This window comes from Saimiri boliviensis, chromosome 17 (assembly GCF_048565385.1).
Source record: "Saimiri boliviensis isolate mSaiBol1 chromosome 17, mSaiBol1.pri, whole genome shotgun sequence".
Taxonomy (NCBI): Eukaryota; Metazoa; Chordata; class Mammalia; order Primates; family Cebidae; genus Saimiri; species Saimiri boliviensis.
In genome coordinates, this window is record NC_133465.1 from 18316811 (window position 1) to 18338597 (window position 21787).

Genomic DNA, 21787 nt, shown 5'->3' on the forward strand with positions numbered 1-21787 from the left:
GATAATGAGACCCTTCTCCAGTGTGGGTTCAATATTTGCCTCACTTACCAGACTGTGGGTGCTGTGTGATGGGTCCCACATCATCTTATTCCTGGGGATGGAATCTAGAATGACGTTTGGCTCCATAAATATGTATTGAATGAATGAACAGAAGATCTTAGTAAGGCTTGTCTGGCTCTGGCCCAGCTAGTCTGGGACCCCTTAAGGGGCATCCCTGGAACTGGACAGAATCCCCTTCTCTGTGGTGATCGATTTGCCTGGAGTTGGTCACGCACAGTGGCTCACACCTGCAGTGCCAGCTTTAGGAGGCCAAGGCAGGCAGATCACTTAACTCAGGAGTTCGAGACCAGCCTGAGCAACATGGCAAAAACCCATCTCTACAAAAAATACAAAATTAGCTGGGGGTGAGAGTGTGCACCTGTAGTCAGAGCAACTTGGGAGGCTGAGGTGGGAGGATCGCTTGAGCTTGGGAGGGTGAGGCTGCAGTGAGTCATGATTGTGCCACTGTACTCCAGCCTGGGCAACAGAGCAAGATCCTGTCCGGAAAAAAAAAAATTAAATGCTTGGAGCTAAGCGGGCTCTCACCTGCTCACTCTCTTCTCTCGGCTAGAGACAAGAGGCCTTGAGGGAAGGAAGCCCAAGGGTCTCTCCTGGCTCTGCTTCCCTATCACCGCCCCCACTTCCCTCATCCCTTTCCCTGGCAGAGGCTTCTTGCCATAGGGCTCTGGGCACTCACAAGACGTTGGCAAGAAAGGTTCACAGTCACATTTGTTTTCTCAGTAGAAGTGGTGGAGGCTGAGGGGGTGAGGGGTCCAGAGCTGTACAGTGTTGAAGTGTTTTAAATCCTCACAAGCCCAGGAGGCAGGCATTGCTACACTCCTCCTGTTAGAAACTAGAGGCTCAGAGAGGGTGAAGAGATGCCCAAGGCCATGCTATTGGCAGGTGGCACAGCCAGGGCAGGAGTTCTGATTTTCCATCTCGTTCCTCTGTTACTGTCTAAGCAGACAGCCTGGCTGACAGCTACCCACACAGAGGTAGGTATTCTAGGAGAGATTCCTCCCGTCTCTAGGCCTCTATGCAAAATGGAGATAAGACTGAAATGTGCCTAGAAGGTGCCAAATAGGTACTAGCTACGTGCTTGCTGAGGGGAGTCCCACTGCACACTCACACTTGGCCAGGGCTGTGTGAGAACAGCCTGGAGCCTCCAGGATCGCAGAGGAGGGACGGCAGCATGGGGAGGAGCTCAGGCCAGGAGAATCTAGGTATGACTGTGTGGTCTTGGGCAGGTGACTTCACCCCCTGAGTCTGTTTCCTCATCTGAACAAGGGGGCTGTTGAAATGCGGGTGTTACCTCGTGAGTCCGCAGGAATCGCCTGGCCACAGTAAGCACCCTTGCATCCTGTGGAGTGAGCCAAGGATAAGCCTGGTCCCTGGTAGGGTGCAGGATTCTATCCTGAGAGACATCCCCTCTTCTTTCCCCTATTCTAGCCCACAGGGGCCTCTCCTCCAGGCAGGAAACATGATCTCCTTTTGACCTATGAGCCTTCTCAGCCAGCATCATTTGGAGCAGTCTCAGCATGGTTAGGCCTATAGCTGTCCTCCTCTGGAAGAGCCCTCGATTGTTCAGAAGCCTCCCCTGGTTAAAACAGGCAGAAGAAAATCACTCCCGAAAGCTCAACTCACCCATCACCTCCTCCAGGAAGGCTTCCCTGAATTCCTCAACAGGACCAGGGCATTACTCTGCATGCCTGAGCACCACAGCACTCTTCATGGGTAACTTTCACATTGCAACCCAGTGTCAGAACCACAGTGGGCTTTCCATGCATGAAATGGGTGACTAAACTCACCTGCTATGTGACTTTGGATCTGCGACTTCACCTCTCCAAGCCCTGATTTTCCTATCTGTAAAATGAGTTGTGGTGAGGCAGCATTCAGAGGGTCCTTGCAGATGTGATTCAATAAATTAAGGGTCTTCTTGAGATGGAGGGATTAGCCTGGATTATCCAGGTGGCCTGGAATGGAATCACAAGGCTCCTCATAAGTGGAGGCAGGAAGGTCAAGGGAGGAAGCGGGAGCTGGGACAATGGAAGCCATTGTTTTCTTGCCTGTTCTAGCTTCGAGAGGTCACCAAGGGGTCACAAGCCGAGAAGCACAGGCAGCCTCCAGAAACTGGAACAGGCAAGGAACAGATTCTCCCCTGGAGGCACCAGGAGAGCCAGCCCGGCCCACTCCTTGGATTTAGCCCAGTGAAACTGATTTTTGGAGTTCTGACCTCCCAAACCGTAAAGAATGAAAAAAGAATAAATCTGTCCAGCCTGGACAACATGGTGAAATCCACTCTCCACAAAAAATACAAAAATTAGCTAGGCATGGTGGTGTGATCCCAGCTACTTGGAAGGCTGAGGCATGAGAATCCCTTGAACTTGGGAGACAAAGGTTGCAGTGAGCCGAGATTGCACCACTGTACTCCAGCCTGGGCATCAAAGCGAGAATCTGTCGCAAAAAAAAAAAAAAAAAAAAAAAAAAAGGAATACATTTGTGTTGTTTTAAGTCACTTGCGGCAATTTGTTACAACATCGCTAGACACCTGGCACCCAGCAGGTCTCAAAAGCAGCCGTTCTGGCCAGGCGTGATGGCTCATACCTAAAATTCCAGCACTTGGGGAGGCCAAGGCGGCAGGATCGCTTGAGCCTGGAGTTCCAGACCAGCCTGGGCAACATAGCAAGACACCATCTCTGTAAAAAATAAATTGGCCAAGCATAGTGGTGTGTGCCTGTGGTCCCAGCTACTCAGGGGGCTTAGTCCACTTCAGGGGTTTGAGTCCAGGAGTTCGAGGCTGTAGGCGGCTGTGGTCACACCACTGCACTCCAGCCTGGGCAACAGAGTAAGACCCTGTCTCACACACACAAAGACCATTGTTAGTACTCTGACCCCACGCCCTCTTCCGTCTGCCTGCATGTTCCTTCCTCCTCTCACTCTCTGGGACACCCATCCCCTTTGTGACCCAGGGCTCCCCTCCTGTCCATCCTCTGACGTCTGGCTCAAACGCCACCTCCTCCAATCGTTCACTGAACTGACATTCAGAAGTGCTAATCCCTTGAAGAAATGTGCTTCCTTGAGCGGTGCCTGAGCCGTGACTCCCAGAGAGCCCAGGCTTGTGGTCTTCTTTGTGCCCCCAACCCTTCGTACAGGGTCCAATGTCCCCAGTCACGTAAATTTGATACCAAGGAATTTCCAAAACAAAAAATACCTAATTCCAAGGCCGGAAAATGGACTCTCTGGACTTGGGGTTCCAGCTGGTTTCCTGCCCTCTCCAGGTGAAGAAGCTAGCCTTGGGGACCCCTGTGTGGGAACCAGAAATCCCCTAGGAAGGCCTCCTTGTCTTGCTTCCCATTGGGGTCCCAAGAACCAGCCTTCCCTTAGGCTCCACTCAAGAGCAGGTTAAGCTAAGGCAGGGAGGGCAGGAGACCAGCCTGGGGTTGGGGTAGGGGGCCCTGGATGGATGACAAGGACTGTTCCCATTCGTCTAGCATCTTAAAGCAGAACAGCATTTACCGCGTGCCAGGCTGTGAGCTAAATGCTTTCCACATATACCTCATTCATTCCTCTCAGCAGACCTATAAGGTAGGTACTACTATTCTACCCATTCTACAGATGAGGAAACTGACTCAGCGAGTTCAGTAGTTTGCCCAATGCCACCCAGATGGGCACAGAGAAGCCATGTTTAGAAACCAGATCTGCCTCCCCCAGAAACCGCTTAAAACAAGCTTAAGACAACACAGTTCACACTGGGATCCAGCTCTGTCTTGCTCTTAACATTCACCCGGGGAGTCAGGTAGCCAAGCCCAGCAGGAAGGACTGTGAGGACCACTGTTGCTTTTCTGTCCTGTAGCTTGAGAACCTGGAGAGGGGACTTCATCATTCTGCACCTCGGTTTCCTCATCCACAAAATGTGATGAGCCAACCTCACAGAGGGGGCACTGGGATCTAATGAGACATGCACAGAAGGGGCACAGCAGGCCTGGGACAGAGTGAGGGCACCCTACCTGTCACAATACCTTACTTTGCAAATGTGGGACTCACTCCTCCCAGGTCACCCACAAGCTCTGATGCCTTGACCAGCTCCCCACTGCCCAACGAAAGGACAAATAAGGGAGGCTTTGATGGGGCTGTTAATGGGGGGTGTCCCACAGACCCTAGAGGCTGGGTGTGGCTGGAAGGCTTCCCAAGCAGGTGGCAGTGAGCTCCCATCTGAGCTATGGCAAGCAGAGACCTTGGCATGAAACTGGTCAGAGGTCTGTAAGTTTCATGCAAGGACTTATTCATCTAACATTCCTGTTTAAAGTGACTACCTTCCTTGCTCTGGAATTGCAAACAAATTCCTCACTGGGCCCTCTACAGCCCTGCAGGCTCTGCCCCCTCCCCTTATGGCTCTGACTTCAGTGTGCCCACTACTTGTCCCCTTGCTCATGACCTCCACACAATTCCACTTACTCTCCAAGTTCTCTCCTGCCTCGGGATCTTTGCATTTGATGTTCTCTCTGCCAAGAATGCTCTTCCCAGCAGGACAGGCCCCTGTAGTCCCAGCTACTCAGGAGGCTGAGGTGGGAGGACTGCTCAAGGCCAGGAATTCAAGCTCAGCCTGGGCAACACAGCAAGACAGAGCCTCTAAAAGAAAAAAATGCTCTTCCCAGGCTCTACCCATGGCGGTTCCTCCTGCTATTTAGATCTTTGCACAGACAGGCCTCCTTCTCTCACCCCTCAGCCAAGGAGCCTGAGCAGTCACTTCACCTGCTAATTTTCTTCCTAGCACTTACGGCTAAAATTATCTTCGTCGTGTATCTAAGCATTTGTTTGCTGTCTGTCTCTTCCCACCAGGATGCCAGCTCCATGACAGCAGGGACCGCATTGTCTCTGCTGATTCCTCAGGACTCAGCAAGGTGCCAGGTGCCCAGTAAATGAAGTTTACATGAAGCCAGTGGAGTTTTGAAATCGAAAATGTTTCTCAAACTGTAAAGAGGTGGACACAGGTGAGGGCTGGCGGCGGGGTGAGGGTGGGGGCCTGGCCTGACGCTGGAAGCTCCTGAACGCCGGGCGCTGGAGTCCTCCCGGGCCGCGCGGGGATCCCACGGCAGAGGCCCCCTCCCGCAGGCCGGCGGGCGGGGGGCGCGCAGTGTGGCGCGCGGACCGCCAGGGGGTGCTGTCGGGGCGCGCACGGCCCACCTGGCGCCCGGGGCCGCGAGCGAGCGCAGCCAGGCCGCCCGGGAACTTTTTTCCTCGCGCTCTCGCTCTCCTTCTCCCCCCGCGCGTCGCCCGCCCGTCCGCTCTTCCTGTGCGGAGGGGATCGCATTTCCCCGCGGCACCCGCGGACACCAGGCAGGCCCGGCCGGGTGTGCGGCCAGGGCCCGGTCCCCGCGCCACCCGCTCCCCGCGCCCCCGGGCGCCGCCCCCGCCCGCGGCTGGGCTCCGAGAGGCGAGTGGGAGAGCGAGGGCGGCGAGGGCGAGAGGCGAGCGGAGCAGGCCGCCCCTGCCCGCGGCCCGAGCGCCGGCGCGAGGAGGGGGCGCCGCGGCCCACCCTCCTTCCTGCCTGGCCGCGGGCCGGCCGGGCCGCCGCGACCGGACCCCCATGGCCACCCAGGCCTCCGGGCCGCGAAGTCGCAGCGCCAGACCCAGGGCCCCTGAGTGAGCGCGGGCGCCGAGGTGAGCAGCGAGCTCCGGGGCGCGGGGGGCGCAGTGGACGCTGCCGCGGGGCGGGGGCGGCGCGAAACGGCGGGATCTTGGGCCCGGTGAGGAGCCGAGGCGGATTCGGGGGCCGAACGCGCGCGCTGGGTTGAGATGTGGGGTCCGCGGGGTCCTTGCTTTGTGTGGTGTGGGGGGTGCGCGAGGTCACCGGATGGACGTCTGGGGAGCTGCAGGGTGGGGGCGCCCTGCGCCGCGGCGGAGGGTCCTCTGGGGATGTGAGCGGAGCTGAGGTCGGGTGGGGGCGTCGGGGCGCGAGGGGCGAGTGTGGCAGGGGCTCTGCTTGCGCCGAGGCGCGGAGTGTTTGAGGAGCGTGGGGTGGGGACGTGGGGAACATTCGCGCGGCGCCGGGGGTGAAGGGGAGCTTTGTGAGTGCGCCCGAGGTGGGGGGCGGGTGGCTGACTTCCCCATGCGTGACCCGGGCCTGGCGTGGCCGTCTCGTGGGTCAAGGCCGGCGAGGGCAGTGCGTGGTGAGATGGGGTGCGCGGGCTCTCTGCGGTGTCCCCCACCCGGGCAGCGGCGCCTGGGCCTGTGCGCAGGCCCTGAGGCCGGGCAGGAAGCGGCCCCCGCGACCCGGAGAGTTCTGTAGCGGCCAGGCCCGGGGCGCACGGGCCCTTCGGGGGTGACGTCACGGGCGGGGGCCCCGGACACGCGAGTCTGGCGCCCCGTAGACAGCGGCGCAGCCTGTCGCCTTTCTCGAGGCCGGCCCCCCCGCGCCTTGAAGGCAGGAAACCCGGGAGGAGGACATGGGAGCCGAGTGAGGCGGGGACAGGGGGTGGCAGGACGCGAGGGTGACACTTGGAGCCCGGTCGCTCCAGGGGCCTCCGTGGTGGGGCCGAGGGGAAGCGAAACACCAGCCAGGCCCGAGACCGTCACGGCCCCAGCTTCCTGGGGCGCCCGTTTTCCCAGCGAGCAGTTTCCCTTCCTGGTGCTCTTGGTCGCTTTCCAGTCCACGCAGGGGCCGGAGTGCGGGCTGCGGCGGTGCCCTCCTGCGCCGAGCCGGGGCTGGCGGGGGCGCGGCGGGCCTCGGGCTCTGAATGGATGGGAGCGAGTGTAACAATGCGCCGGTGGGGGCTGGGGGAGGGGAGGCCGCGCGCCTGAATGGCGGAGCCGGCCCCGCGCTGCTCCGCGCGCCGCCCTCCTCCCGCGCCGCCTTCCCCGCGGTTTCGGCGGGCCGGGATTCAGGGACCCACGCGGGACCTGCACGGTTCCTCCCACCAATACTCCCCCCCACCCTCTCCCGCTTTATGTCTTTTCCAGCGCAGCAGTGTGTTGAGAATTCAAGGGCATTACATCTGGTTGCAATCCAGTTTCATGCCGCTGCCGGGCTGTTAAGACCTCGCACTGACGTCAGAGCAGGGGAATTACTTCTTTTTATTTTATCTTTTTTTAGTTGTCTGCTGCCCTGGGAGGAGAGGCGGGGGTGGGTTAGGAGAGCTGAGGTGGAGGCGCCAGCGTGATGGGAGCCCCGAGCTGGGGGCTCTGCTTCTCTTCCTGCCACGGCTCCTCTTCATTCTCCATACACACCTCGCTCTGCTCGGAGCCCCACTCCAGGTGGGGGACGGCCCTCCCTGCAGACTGAATGGTGGCTCTTCCCGGCTGACCATACAGCTGCCTTTTCAGAGGCTTCTCTGGAACGTGGCCCTTGGGATCTGGAAGCTGGAAAGGAATCTTCTAGTTTCCCACCCCTCCCCCTCTTGACAGGCTGGCCGGTACATTCGGGGCCCAGGAGCAAGGAGAAGTGGCCTTTTGCGTGACACAGAAGGGGACACAGTCATTCTGATCTCAGGGCAGGCTCAGCCCCATAACTCTGGCAAAAGCTCTCAGAAGAAGACGCCTTAGAGAGGAGGAGAATGTATAAAGGCGAGATCCAGGCCCCAGAAGCCAACTGTGGAGTGGGCAAAATAGGACTTTTCCCACTAGCCCAGCATTCTTCTGGCTTTGCAGAGATAAAGGGAACTCAGGGGTGCTGGAGCTGCCTTTCTCTTCCACTGACCGTGGGGCTCTTGTAGGCAGATGCTCTGTCTTACTCTTTATTTTTGAGACAGGGTCTTGCTATGCGGCCAGGCCGGACTGCAGTGGCACGAACACAGCTCACTTCGGCCTCAGCCTCCTGGGCTCAAGCAATCCTCCGGCCTCAGTCTCTTGAGGAGCTGGGATCACAGGCCCCCGACACCACACCCAGCTAAATTTTACTTTTATTTTTTCTAGAAGCAGGGGTCTCGCCACGGTTGCCCTGGCTAGTTTTGAAGTCCTGGGCTCAAACGTTCCTCCCTCTTTGGCCTCCCGAAGTGCTGAGATTACAGCAGTGAGTCACTGCTCCCAGCTTTACTCCTCTTAACAGTCCCAAGCCCGGCCCAGTGGTTTTGAAACTCTTGCCTGTGACCTGCAGTAAGAAATAACATCTTAGGCAGCTACACAGGTCATACCCACTGTATATAACTGAAACAAAAGTTTACTGAAATAACTCCCTTACTATGTCTGCTGGTCTATGATACTTTTTGTTCTAGTGTATTTGATTTTTTTTTTTAAATTACTGATTGCTACCCACGAAATTAATTTTGCAGTCTACTGATGGGTCATACCCAGAATCTGAAAAAAAAAGGCCTAGGAAATTAATTTGCCATCTATTAATTCAACAAATGTTAATTGCAACCCTAATTCCTCCCGTTTTAAACTACTCAAGTAACACTCGGATACTTGGGTGAAAAATGCAAATAAGCCAGTGATATATGTAGTAAAAGTGAAAGTTCCCTCGGCACCCTCCCTGCAGGTAACCCCAGGTAACAGTTTGAACGTTTCCTTCCAGACTTTTTGTTACTCACTTCAGGCACACATATATCGCATATACCAGTACATGCAAAGTTTTATTTTTCCCCAAATGGGGACACACTGTGGCTTCTCACCAGGCAGCTTCCTTTTTCCTCTCCGTTTGTCTTGGAGAGGTTGGTTGTGTGGCGAAGTCCTTCAGGGCAAGTTCTGGGTTGATTCCTGGCTCCACCACATACTGAATGGGCCATTTACTGCTCTGTGCCTCAGTGTCCCCATCTTAAAATTAGGAGAATCACAGTACAGACCTCAGGGGACTGAAGTAAAGATGTAGGGAGTTAATCCATACGAAGTTTAGCGCAGGGCTTATGCCAATAAATGCTGATTACTGCCGTCATTATTGTATTATTATTGCTATTCTATCTCCACGGCAGTCCATGTTCGAAACTCATTGCTTTTAACAGCTGTCTGTGGCCATGGCTTGGGTGGCTTTTTCATCCCCCGTCCAATGTGTGGCTCCACAGGGAGGGAGGAGGTGCACGCAGCAGCAACGGTGTGTGCAGAGCAGGGTCTCTGTGGAAAGGGCACCTGGGCGCTGGGCCCAAAGGAACGGGGATTTTCCAAGGACCCACTGTTTCTGTGCTAATGCCGGGGTCCAAGCAGGAAACATCCCTGTGCTGGCCACAAGAAGTTCACAGCCCAGTGGCTGATTGGGACCCAGCTAATAGCCAAGGCCTTGACCAGAGCTTGGGGCTTCCTGGAGGAGGGAGCTTCCTGGAGGAGGGGGCTTTGAGCAGGTGCTTCAGGCACGGCGAGGTAAGAATGACAGGGGCGTTCCTGGCAAAGGGAACATAGTGGGCAGAACAAGTCTTTGGAGGCTGGACAGGACGTGGCCTGTGTGCTGTGGCCAAGAGGGGAGGACTTGGCTCGGGAAGAATGGTGGCGGAAGAGGCTGGGCTGTTGCCGGACCTCCTCACTGGCCTCCCTGCCCCCTCCCAGGCACTGGCCAGCAGCACGGTCAGAGTGATCTTTCTCAGTCCAGCAGATAACCTCCAGTGGCTCCTGCCGCCTTCTGAATAAAGGTCCCATCTGTAGTGCTTCCCACGCTGCCCAGGGCCCTTTCTGGTGTCCTCTGCCTGCCCTGCCCTCATTCCGTCCTGTCCCCTCCAGCCACAGCCGGCACCTCCTTGTTAAGGTGCAGCCATGTGCATCCCTGCTTCTGTTCGTCAGGCTGGGCTGTTCTTCCACCTGGGATGCCCTTCACCTTCCTCCCTGCCGCCCCAGACCAAAACAGACGTCCTGTCTCCTCCTCCTCTGACCTCCGAGGCAGAATGAGTCATCTCCCTTTGTCTATACTCGTGGTGTAGCGTTTATCACGGAATTATCGGCAATTCTGCCAGTGTCTGTTCTCCCCATGAGGCTGGAGCATCGAGGCCTAAAAGCACGTCTCCTTGCTCTCTCCGGCCCAGCGCCAAGGGCGAGGCCTGGAACACAGGACGCTCAGAAATGCTTCCTGGCAGGAGGGCCAGGTGAGGTGGAGAGGGTGAGAGCCCGGACATGGTCTCCCATGGGTCCCTTTGATCCTTAGCAAGGGCATGCTCGGGTCTCTGTGGATCTTGTGCTGTCAGACTTTAGATGAGTGGGGTGATGGGCTTGTTGATGGGGGCGGTTTCCCCAGGCTGCTTCCTGAGGGGCCTGGGAGAAACTGGCTCGTCCTGTTCCCCAGTGATTGGGGCAGAGCTGTGCCCTGTTCTTGGTGGGTCACTGGGGATCTGAGATTGGAATGTGACACCAGGGAGGAGGAGGCAGGGCTGAAGGTGCAGGCTGGGGCTTGGCTGGCAAAAGGCAGATTTTGCTCCACTGGTTTTTGAGCCCATGTGAAGTCGGGGGGAGGGGGCAGAGCTGGGTGAAGTGAGAGAGAGAGAGAGAGAGAGAGAGAGAGAGAGAGAGAGAGAGAGAGAGAGAGTGTGTGTGTGTGTGTGTGTGTGTGTATGTGTGGTCTGGGGTGACACAGCCAGGGAGGGGAGAAATAGGGAAGAGAAAAACAGGAGGGCAGAGCGGGTGGAGTGGGGGTAGGGGACCCGGGGAGTGGTGAGCAGGGACTGGGAGAGATGGAGGTCGGGGGAAGACAAGGAGTGACGGAGAAGTTCCCGCTGCTGCTGCTGCTGCTGGAGAGTCTGAAGAGTATGCTCAGGGCTGGGAGGGAAAGCGGCCAGGCACATCAGCTCCCACTGCCATGGGCCATGCCTTCCTTCTCTGTCCAGCAGACAACCCTAAGTGTCCTCTCGCCTCGGCTCCATGCTTGCACAGGCCCCAGACAGGAACAAGCCTGTGGTCCAGGCTCTGAGGCCCTTGAGGTCTAGGGGCCAGTTGGAGGATGAGCATCTAGATTCTGCACAAAGTGATGAGGCTGGGGAAGAGAAGGCACCCAGGATGCGATGCAGAGGCAGGAGGGGGTTGCAGCAGGCAAGCGTGGGGTGGGGGGCAGGGGAGCCATTTGTTAGGCGCTGTGGTGGGGAGCCAGGACTGCTGGGGCATCTGCCTTTCCTCTCCTGCCTCAGTCTCATTGGTAAATGGGGGAGGGTGGACTGCTCTCCGACTGATGGTCTGTGGGTCCAAGTCACGCACTCCTTGGGGGTGAGAAACCAGGGACCCCGTGGAGACAGCGATAGAATGAGGCAGTGGGCCTGCTCAGAGTGTCTACAGGCCCATGGTCAGGGGCTTGAAGGAGAACATGCAAAATCCAAGGAAGCTTGGGTTCACCTCCTAGAGTTCCCTTCTTGGAGGCTGTGCTCATCGGGAAGGCAAGATAGGGGTGGGGTAGGGGAAGGAGCACTGGATTCAGAGTCAGGAAATGCATTTTAGTTCCAACTGCAGCATCCCTTGGGCAAGTCACTTTCCCTCTGTGAGGGTCAGTTTCCTCTTCTGTCAAAAATGTGAATGGGCTTTGTTGTAAGCGTTAAGAGGTGAGCTGGGGCACAGTGGCTCACGCTTGTAATCCAAGCACTTTGGGAGGCCGAGGCAGGCGGATCAGTTGAGGTCAGGAGTTTGAGACCAACCTGGCCAACGTGGCAAAACCCCATCTCTACTGAAAATCCAAAAATTAGCCAGGTGTGCTGGCCCATGCCTGTAATTCCAGCTACTTGGGAGGCTGAGGCACAAGAATTGCTTGAACCCAGGAGGCAGAGGTTGCAGTGAGCCAAGATAGTGCCACTGCACTCCAGCCTGGGTGAAGGGGACTCTGCCTCAAAAAAAAAAAAAAAAAAGTGAGTGATGCTGTGTTTTGTGATCTGGAAAGCAAGGAAGTCCTATAGCTTGGGGCCATAAACACAGGGTCACACCAGCCTGGGTTCAAATCTAGGTACCAGCTGCTCACTGTGGGCTCCATTTCCCTCCCCTTTAAAATGGGGATAATAGGCCGGGCGAGGTGGCTCATGCCTGTAATCCCAGCACTTGGGGAGGCCGAGGTGGATGGATCACTTGAGGTCAGGAGTTCATGACCGGCCTGGCCCACATGGTGAAATCCCATCTCTTCTAAAAATACAGAAATTAGCTGGGTATAGTGGCATGTGCCTGTAATCCCAGCTGCTTGGGAGACTGAGGCAGGAGAATCATGTGAACCCTGAAGGCGGATGTTACAGTGAGCTGAGATTGTGCCACTGCCCTCCAGCCTGGGTGACAGAGCAAGACTCAGTCTCAAAAAAATAAATACAGACCCCTCCTGGTTGGTTGCTGGTGCATAGTTCCTCAGCTGGGCTGTCCCTGCTGGGCTGTTGGGCAGGTGTGTTTTTTGTTTTTGTTTTTGTTTTTTTTGAGACAGAGTCTCACTCTATCATCCAGGCTGGAGTGCAGTGCCATGATCTCGGCCCACTGCAGCCTCCACCCCTTGGGTTCAGGTGATTCTCCTGCCTCAGCTTCCTGAGTAGCTGGGATTACAGGCGCCTGCCACTTCACCCAGCTAATTTTTGTATTTTTAGTAGAGATGGGGTTTCAACATCTTGGCCAGGCTGGTCTTGAACTCCTGACCTGGTGATCCGCCCACCTCAGCCTCACAAAGTGCTGGGATTACAGGCGTAAGCCACTGAGCCTGGCCCTTTGTTTTTTGTTTGTTTGTTTGTTTGTTTTGTTTTTTTGAGATGGAGTCTTGCTCTGTCTCCCAGGCTGGAGTGCAATGACACGATCTGAGCTCGCTGCAACCTCCACCTCCCAGGTTCAAGCGATTCTCCTGCCTCAGCCTCTGAGTAGCTGGGACTACAGGTGTGTGCCACCATGCCCGGCTAATTTTTGTATTTTTAGTAGAGATGGGGTTTCACCATGTTGGTCAGGCTGGTCTTGAACTCCTGACCTCATGATTTGCCCGCCTCAGCCTACAAAGTGCTTGCATTGGACCTGGCTTTGGGCAGTTATTTTTCTTATTAAAGTGTTTTGCATGTGGAAGAAATCGCCATTATTATTATCATTATCATTATTATTTGAGCCAGAATGATCCACCCACCTGCCTCGGTCTCCCAGAATGTTCAGGATTTCAGGCGTGAGCCACCATCACCTGGCCAATTATTTTTCTTTTACCATTCATGCCAGGTCACATGTAAACCTTACCCGTAATAACATTGGCCAAAATGAGGAGTTTGGTGCTTGTTTCTTTTCTAGCCAGGTCAAGGCAGATCGATTGAGTGGGTCTTTTTATATATGGGGCAGGTGAGAATTACTACTAGTTTTCTGGCCAGAGTTTCTGTATCCAAAGGGACTTTGCCCTAGTAGTATAGGTGGACCTCAGGAAAGCATCCAGCAACTTGTGAATTCAGTGGCAGTATAACCACAAACTCCATTCATTCATTCGTTCATATCTAAATCCCGTGTTGAACACCAGGGTACTGGAAACACAGCCATGAATGAGATGCACTTCTAATGTAGCATAGTGGATATGCATACGTATTTTGGACTTTGCCTGGCTTCAGATCCAGGGTCTTCCACTTGCAAGCTTAGCTAAATTATTTATCTCCTTTACTTGGTTTCCTCATCTGTAAAATGGGGGAACTGATAGAATCTACCTCATAGGGCGGGTGGTTGTTCAAGTCCAGTGTCAGCTACAAGTGCTAGAGCGTGTCCCTTCACCCATTGTTGCTTTTATTCCTGACCTGAAGGACCTCATGGACCAGCTTGGTGCTGAAGGAGGTCACCCTGGGCAGCACTTCTCCGTGAGGGCTGGCATCCAGAAGTGGGTGCCAAAGCCCCCCGACTCCTTGAAGCAGACAGACCCTTCTATAGCAACCTGGAGCTGCTTCTCTGCTTGGCTGCTGGGGCCTGATGCTGTGAGGCCATATTCACCCGGAAGGTCCACTCTCATGTGCAGTTGTACTTGATTTGAGAAGGAATTTCAGTCCTGGCAGGCACCAAGGCTCACACCTGTAATCCCAGCACTTTGGGAGGCCGAGGCAGGCGGATCACCTGAGGTCAGGAGTTTGAGACCAGCCTGGACAACATGGTGAAACCTCATCTCTAAAAATACAAAAAAAAATTAGCCAGGTGTGGTAGTACACACCTGTCATCCCAGCTACTTGGGAGGCTGAGGCAGGAGAATCGCTTGAACTTGGGAGCCGGAGGGTTGCAGTGAGCTGAGATGGTGCCATTGTACTCCAGCCTGGCGACAGAGTGAGACTCTGTCTCCAAAAAAAAAAAAAGGTGGGGTAGTTGGGGGCCAGGTAAGGTGGCTCACACCTGTAATGCCAACATTTTGGGAGGCTGAGGTGGGCAGATCACCTGAGGTCAGGAGTTCGTGACCAGCCTAGCCAACACGGTGAAACCCCGTCTCTACTGAAGATACAAAAAAATAGTTGGGTGTGGTGGTAAGCGCCTGTAATGCCAGCTACTCTGGAGACTGAGGCAGGAGAATTGTTTGAACCTGGGAGAAAGAGGTTGCAGTGAGCCAAGATCATGCCCCTGCATTCCGGCCTGGGCGACAGAGTGAGACCTTGTCTCAAAAAGAAGGAATTTCCGTCTCAAGTATGAAAGCGGAAAGCATTTTCTGATTGAGGACTCCTCAGCAGTGTGAGGCAGCAGGACTGCCCGCCTCTGTGTGTTCTTAGGCAGGTCCCTCAGGCCTCCCTGAGCCCGCTTCCTCCTTCATCAAATGGCAAAAGTAATATTACATATTTTGTAGTTTTGTTAAGAGGATCAAATGAGATAGGGCCTCTAAAGCTCTTAGCCAGTCCTGGGCACAGGAATAGTGTGCCTAGTAAATATTGTGCCTTTTAGTGATGATAAGAATTCTCAATGTAAAGTAAAAAGCACCTGAACGATTTCTTAGGGGCTACAGCTGCATAGAGATGTGAAGTTGTAAACCTGCCATGAACCCAAGTGGACAAAGAATTACTACAGCAGCTGGAGAGACAGGAGGCCCAGAGAAGCTTAACTCCTGTAGCAAAGTCACCCAGCATTCCAGCTTGGGGTGGGCAGGAGTGGGAATAGCTTTTAGTCTGTTGCTCTCTGGTGCTTTGATAGTTATTTCTCAGCAAATAGCTATGGGCAAGCAGCACTGATTCACAGCTGAGGTCACATGGGCCCATCTTCTGGAAGCTTCTGTTCTGATAGGGAAAATGAAATCTCTACATGATAATGATAAAAGGTAAAATAAAATCATATGTTCTATTAGACTTTAGAGGGATAAAGTCATGTATTCACTCATTACAGAGGGCTCTGTGCCAGGCTGTGGAGCAGTGGCTCTCATTCAGGGGTGATCTTGCATCTCAGGGGACACTGGGCCGTGTCTGGAGACATTTTTGGTTGTCTCAGCTAGGGAGGTGCTGCTGGCATCTAGTGGGTAAAGGCCAGGGATGCTGCTAAACATCCTATCGCACAGGGCAGCCCCGGAACCACACAGCAGCTGGTCCCGATGTCCGTGGTGCCGAGGGTTGAGATCCCTGCCTTGGGAAGCAGCAGTGGCCATGCAGATGGAGCCGCCGCCCGTTTGAAGCATGCAGGGTGGTAGCTGAGCAGATGTTACAGAAATTATTGCCTAGATATGGATATTGACTTGTAATGTGAGCTATGAAGGAAAAGGCATCGGGCAGAAAGAGAGATACGGGGCTTTCCACTTCTTCAAGGGAGGGCCTCTGGGGAGGTCTTTCCAGCTGAGGGCACAGCCCAGGCAAAGGCTCAGAGGCAGAAAGGGCAAGGGTATGTTGTGTGTGGGGAGGCCCCCAGGCACCTGGTGCATGCCCAGGGAGAGATCAGAAAAAGACCTGGCCTCAGTGGGCCAGGAAGTGGCTCCCAGAGGTAGGGAGAAGACAAAGGAGAAGACTAAACCCTTTAGACTGGTTTGAGGCAACTCCAGCCCCCAGCATGCTGTGCTCCGGGGGACTGAGCAGAGTCAGGTGGGCGGTGGCAGCACCTGAGGCCCAGGTGCTACCCCCCCCCCCCAGCCTGGGGCCAGCCTTTTCCCTTTCTCTCATTTGCATTCTTCTGATAGGTGGGAAAGAGAAGCAGGAAAAAAGAGAGCAGAGGAAAAACAATATTTTCATCTCAAACACAGATAGGGGTGGGGGAGGCGATAAGGAAGCTGGTTTATGATACCTTTGAGACAAACACAGAAAATCCCCACCGTGGCTCGAAATAGCAGTAAAACAGACGTTTTGCCAAATCAGACTTGATTGAGTGGCTCTCTCCTTGAGTCCAGCAGGATGTGGATGGAGCTGGCTTTGTTCCCTTGGGGTGACACTGTCCCCTGGGGCCCCTGCCCTGGCTAATTAAACTGTGAGGCCCTGGTCTCCCAGACAGGGCAGGAGCCTGGGGAGTTGAGCTTGGCAGCCCTTGGCCTCTGCCTGAGAGGGCCAGAAATGGTTACAGGGGTTGGGAAGGTGGCCGGGCGGGGGGTGGGGGTGGGGTTCCTGGCAGGAGGGCCAACTGGGTGAAAGCATTGTTGGGAGAAACCTGGTTCCTCTAATATGTGAATATCTGTCTCTTTGGATTCTGAAAGGGATCATGGAGAAAAGCCAGCATCCAGTGCCCACTACTGTGCCAGGCATTGGGTGGTCCTCCCTAAGTCTTATTAACTGCCCTATATAGATTATCAAGGAAACTGAAGCACAGAGAGGTTAAGTGATCAGCCTGACATCACACAGCAACCAAGTGGCAGAGCAGGCCCTGCCTGCTCCTTATCCCCTTCCCCACATTAGTCACTCTTCCATTCGGGAGCTAATCCCTGGCTATTAAATAATAACCGTGATCTTGTGAGAAGTGAAGGCTTGCAGTCAGACAGCCATGAGCTTGACTTCTGACCAGAGCAGCTTTGCTTTTCATGGCTTTCTCCCTCAGAGCCTCCTCTTTCCTCAGCTCTCAAGTGGGCATAATCATGCTTTTATCCTGGAGTTGCTATAAGGGTTAAACTCAGCATAGAAGGGGATGTAAGGGGAAGGAGGAGGTCCCTGGGCCACCCAGTTTGGCAGGGTGCAATAAAAAAGTCCTGGGTAGAGGGAGCCAGGCAAGATTGCAGTATCTCTGTGCCTATCAGTGTTGGGTTTCTTTATTTGAAAGAGGAGAGAGGGCAGACTCCACTCTGCAGGTGGAGAAGGTGGTGTGGAATTCGGGTATTTATTTTTCTTTGCCTGTGAAAGCCCTGTTTTCGCTCAGGCTGACTGTGTAGGGCTTCCCGACACTGCAGTGGGTGCGTACATCTCCACACTGATGTGCCTGCCATGTGGAGGGGCCTGCCCTGGGTGGTCACTGAAGGCATCCACCAAGTGAGGCCCCCTGTGCAGCCTGTAAAGCTCTCATCACAGCGCCTGGGATACCTGGGCATCCCCAGAAAGTGTGGATGGGTGAGGGCGATGAAACCAGGGCATCATTCTTCCACCTCCTCTGATCAGGCCCTCCTGGTCCCATTCATCTCCTTATCTCCTGGCAGCCAGTAGGTTGCTGGAAAGGCAGGGGTAGCCTTCCTGATTGACAAACAAAACAAGCTTGCTCACAAAAGGAGAGGGGAGGCTGGCTGGGCCTCTCCAGCTCCCCTCCCCCTGCCCCAGGCATCTCTCCTGCTCCACCCAGCTGGCACCCTACTTCTAATATGTTGCGAGGGGGCTCCCAAGCCATTGTCGACGGTCAGGCCACCCAGGCTAGAAGCCCCTTGCACTGGGGAGGTGGATTCAAGGAGTAATGGGGCGGCCATGAGGCGGGGCTTGCTGCAATGGCCGCCCCTCCTTCCCTTCAGCTGGCTGGGCAGGCAGCTTGGAGAGGAAGCCAGGCGGCAGGTAGCTAAGACATCGGATCCAGGGGGAGCAGCAGAGAAAGCAAACAAACAGGGCTTTGTGTGGCTGCAGATTGGCGGCTCGGAAGGGAAGCCAGGCCTGTGGTAGGGGGAAGGGAGAGGAAGGAACAGGAGACCAGGCCATTGCTCTGGGCCAGAGATGGGCGGCTGGACCAGCCCAGGCTGGACAGCCAGGGAGCAGGGAGTGCCGCTCCTTGTGGACAGGCATCTGGAGTCACAGCCTGGCCGAGTCCCAGCTCTGCTACTTCACTGCTTAACAGATCTGGGCTTGTTTGCCCACCTAATCTGGGCAGTCACTCACACGTAGGACTCACTGACGTAGGAGGAGAGTCACCTGGCCTGGCCCCAGTCACTGTATGCTCTCATCCTACCCTTGTCCCGTCATTGCTAAGAGGACACAGAATCGAAGGGATTCAGGGTCTCCTGGGAGCTGCTAGCCTCCCCGGTCTCCTGGGAGGGCAGCTACTTCTGCTCAGATCTGTGGGCACTTTGGAGGCTTTGACCGGGAAGGCAGCTGTGCTGAGGGGAAACGGGTTCTCTGCCCAATAACGGATGCCCGGGGTGTAGGTGGGCAGAGGCTGGCATCAGGCCCCTAGGCCTGAGGAACCAAACCGGCCCCTCCTCGTCGCGGGTGGAGGCGCAGGAGGTGCGGGGAGGAACAGCCAGGAAGACGGGCCTTCCTGTGGGGAGGGACGGGCATCTTTTCTGGGGTGTGTGTCACATTCTGGATCCCCGCGAGGTCAGCCCCCCCACCTGGCCCACCTCTCAGAGGGCTGGGCGGACCCGGGCCTCCAGGGAAGGCTTAGGTAGGAGCTGTCAGGCCAGACGCGCGGGTAGCTCCACTCTCGCCTCCGAGGCCATTTCCTTTCCTCTCCCCGACCTCGAGAAGGGGCGGCGAGAGGGCAAATGCCCGCGCTTCCTGCCGGTCCCGCCCCTCCCCTCCCGCGGCGCCCACCATCTTGGCCACGCCGGGGCCTCCTCCGCGGCGGCGTCCCACAGGCCGCGGTCGGGGCCCGCGACGCCAACGCCGGGAGGGGGCCCGGGAGCCTCGGGGCGCTGGGGCCAGGCGGGGGGCGGAGCGGGGCGGGCCGCTCGCGTCGCCATGGCAGCGCCCGGCCCGGCATGCTCCGCGGGGCCGCGGGGCGGGGCGGGGGTCGAGGCCCCGCCCCCTGGCGGAGCCCGGGTCTTTTTCCGGGACCGCGGGGGCTTCCAGTCGTCGCGCTGCGGCCGTTGCTTGCGGGTCACTCGGCCGGTCGGCTCTCCTTTCTGGGCCTCTTTCTCCCACTTCCTGGATGCTTGGGGAGAATGAGCGAGATCCTGTACGGGTTAGCTTCGGGACTGGCTCTGCTCACCGCGCCCGGCAACCCCACGGCAGAGGCCTCGGGAAGGCGCTTCCGGGGGCCAGGATAATGGGGGGAGGCTGGACCCCCCACCCGGCTCCTGCCGCTTGGGGCTCTTGAAAGTGGAGGCCAGGACAAGGCCAGCCCCTCAGCTGCAGTCTCTGGGTCTGGAGCTCTGCCCTCCTTGGGACTGCCCATGGGCCAGTCAGGACCTATCCTTTGCGCTAGGTCGGGAGAAAGGAGCGAGCCGGGAGTGCACACCTCACGCGGTCCGGGCCTGGACCCTGCAGCTCCAGCCAGCCTCCCTCCAGCCCAGGAGCGCGGGCCTCCCCTAGTTGGCAGTCACTGGACTGTCTGGCCGGGAGGCACATTCCTACCTCCTGAGCTCGGGCACCCCGCCTGCCCTGGGCAGCCTCTTCCAGAACGTTGCTGCCAAGCCAGCCCTGCCCTCTGCCAACACTGCCCTGTCCCCACCCGGCCTTCTTGTGCCGTAAGTCCCCAGCTACTCACTCCACAGCCGCCACCTTTTTCCTAGTCTTTTTTCTTTTTCTTTTCTTTTTTTTTTTGAGCTGGAGTTTTCCTCTGTCGCCCAGGCTGGAGTGCAGTGGCATAATCCCGGCTCACGGCAACCTTCCTTTCCCAGGTTCAGGCGATTCTCCCGTCTCAGCCTCCGGAGTAGCTGGGATTACAGTCACCCACCATGGCTACTTTTTGTCTATTTTTAGTAGAGACGAGGTTTCACCATGTTGGCCAGGCTGGTCTCAAACTCCTGACCTCAAGTGATCCTCCCACCTTGGCCTTCCTAAGTACTGGGATTACAGGTGTTAGCCACCGTGCCCCGCCTCCCCTAGTCTCTTAAGAGGCACTGATTCAGCTGCCCTCTGTCACCTCACTTGTACTGAGCAGACAGCTAAATTTAATGTTGGGCTTTGGGTCTCTGAAGGGAGGCTGTATGCTGCTTGAGAGGCTGTCCTCTTGCCTTTCTCCCTCACCCAGGGCACATGCACAGAGAGGCTGAGAATGGGCTGCAGTTGTAGCAGAAGAGACTCAGGGTTGCCATCGAAAAGATCCCAGTCCTAAGCATTTTTGTCCTTAATGAAATTGTCAGATTATTGATATGTTGGTTGTAGAAATATCCAAAAATACAAGAAAATAAAAAGTACTTTATAATCCTACCAGCAGGATGTAACTACTGTTAACATACTTTATGTAGATGTATAATAAACCACTTATGATACATATACAGAGTCATGCTATATATTTGGTTTTGTAAGGCACTTGGTGGTTTTAATAGCTTTTTTCTCACTATAAAAGGAGGACAGGCTTATTATAGACTTTTGGAAAATATGACAAATTAAAAAAAAATTCACCCATGCTCAGTCTCCAGAGGCAGCCACAGTTGTCATCCCCCCACAGCCCTCCCCCAGCACCCGTTCACGGGGTTTTTCACTTTGTGTCTTTCTGTCTGTTTAGATATGCCATCATTACTCCTGTATGTACCAGTTGATATCCCACTTTTCTCACTAATGCTGTTTAACATGCTCCTGAAGCATGTTCTTAGGAGAGCTTCTGAGATGAGGCAGACATTTCTGGGGGTGATTTGTTGGACTGGCTGTTCACTTTCTGAGTGTGTCCTCTCCCTACCTGTAGCCCCCTACAGAGCCCTTCCCCATTGCCACTAACCAATGATATGTAGCTTGGGCCAGGGGGTCCTGTTTGCTGGGGGCCTAGGAGGCTGCTTAGTGTAGACAGGGACATGCTAAACTCATGGCCTGGTGCTGAGATGGGCTCCAATAGTGAAGGGCTTTATTCTGGCCCAGGTATGCCAGGTTTCAGGGAGGTCTCAGATCTTGGCTTCGTCCTCCCTCTGTCCAGCTGGCCCTCGGGCCTAGCTACCAGCTGCCCTTGTCCCTGTCCATGCCTACTGCCAGGCCTGTCTGTTCTCCCCTATTCCAGAACAGTTCAGTTCTAATACATCCAAGCCCTGTGTGAAACAGGCCTTGGGAAATCACGGTTGCCAGGGATGGATTGGCATTTAAAAGGCATCCAAGGCTTGGGGAAAAAAGCTGAAGAGACAAGAGGATGGAGGGCTCCGTCTCAGAGCAGCAGCTGGATTTATTGGATGGAAAAAAATCACAGAATGCCCCTTTCCTCAGGAATAACAGCCCTCACTGAGGGGCAGTGGGTGTGGCATGGGCACGCCATGCCCTGCCTGGCCACCACCTGCCATTGCCGCTGTGTGTTCTCAGAAATGAAAAGATGAGGGAGGGATGATGTCAGCTTGCAGTCAACAGCCCTGTAAATTCTATTCTCTTAACAGGTTTATTCAGTTATAAAATATTTAAGACCCGTTTCACTTTACCTTTATCCAGGAGGCAACCGAGATTGATGTGCTGAACATGATTCATTTATATGAGTTTGCTCTTGTGGTCTGGGCACTACCTGAGTGTGGAATTAGTGACAATGGGTGTGGCTGTGTTCCTGAGCTTGGGGACGTGTGTGTAAAAACAGAGTGTGTTTGCATGCATTGGGGGGTTGCTGTTAGATGGTGTGTCTGTGTTTGTGACTGGGACCAACAGGTGGGGTGTGTGTGTGTGTGAGTTGAGGAAATGAGCTGAGGGTATGGGTGCTTATACACCAGGCAGTATTCACAGCAGATCACATGTTCTTTGTGTGT

The 21787-nt window shown here is 55.4% G+C and overlaps 1 protein-coding gene across 2 annotated transcripts in view; it reads left to right on the forward strand.

Moving 5' to 3' along the window:
- The first annotated feature begins 5258 nt into the window (after positions 1–5258).
- The window catches only part of RAI1 (retinoic acid induced 1), a 129138-nt gene continuing 112609 nt past the window's right edge, over positions 5259–21787 (forward strand). For both annotated transcript variants that reach the window (XM_039476838.2, XM_074388293.1), the window contains exon 1: positions 5259–5700. The gene's annotated coding sequence lies outside the window, so the exon portion shown is untranslated. The remainder of the gene's footprint in view (positions 5701–21787) is intronic.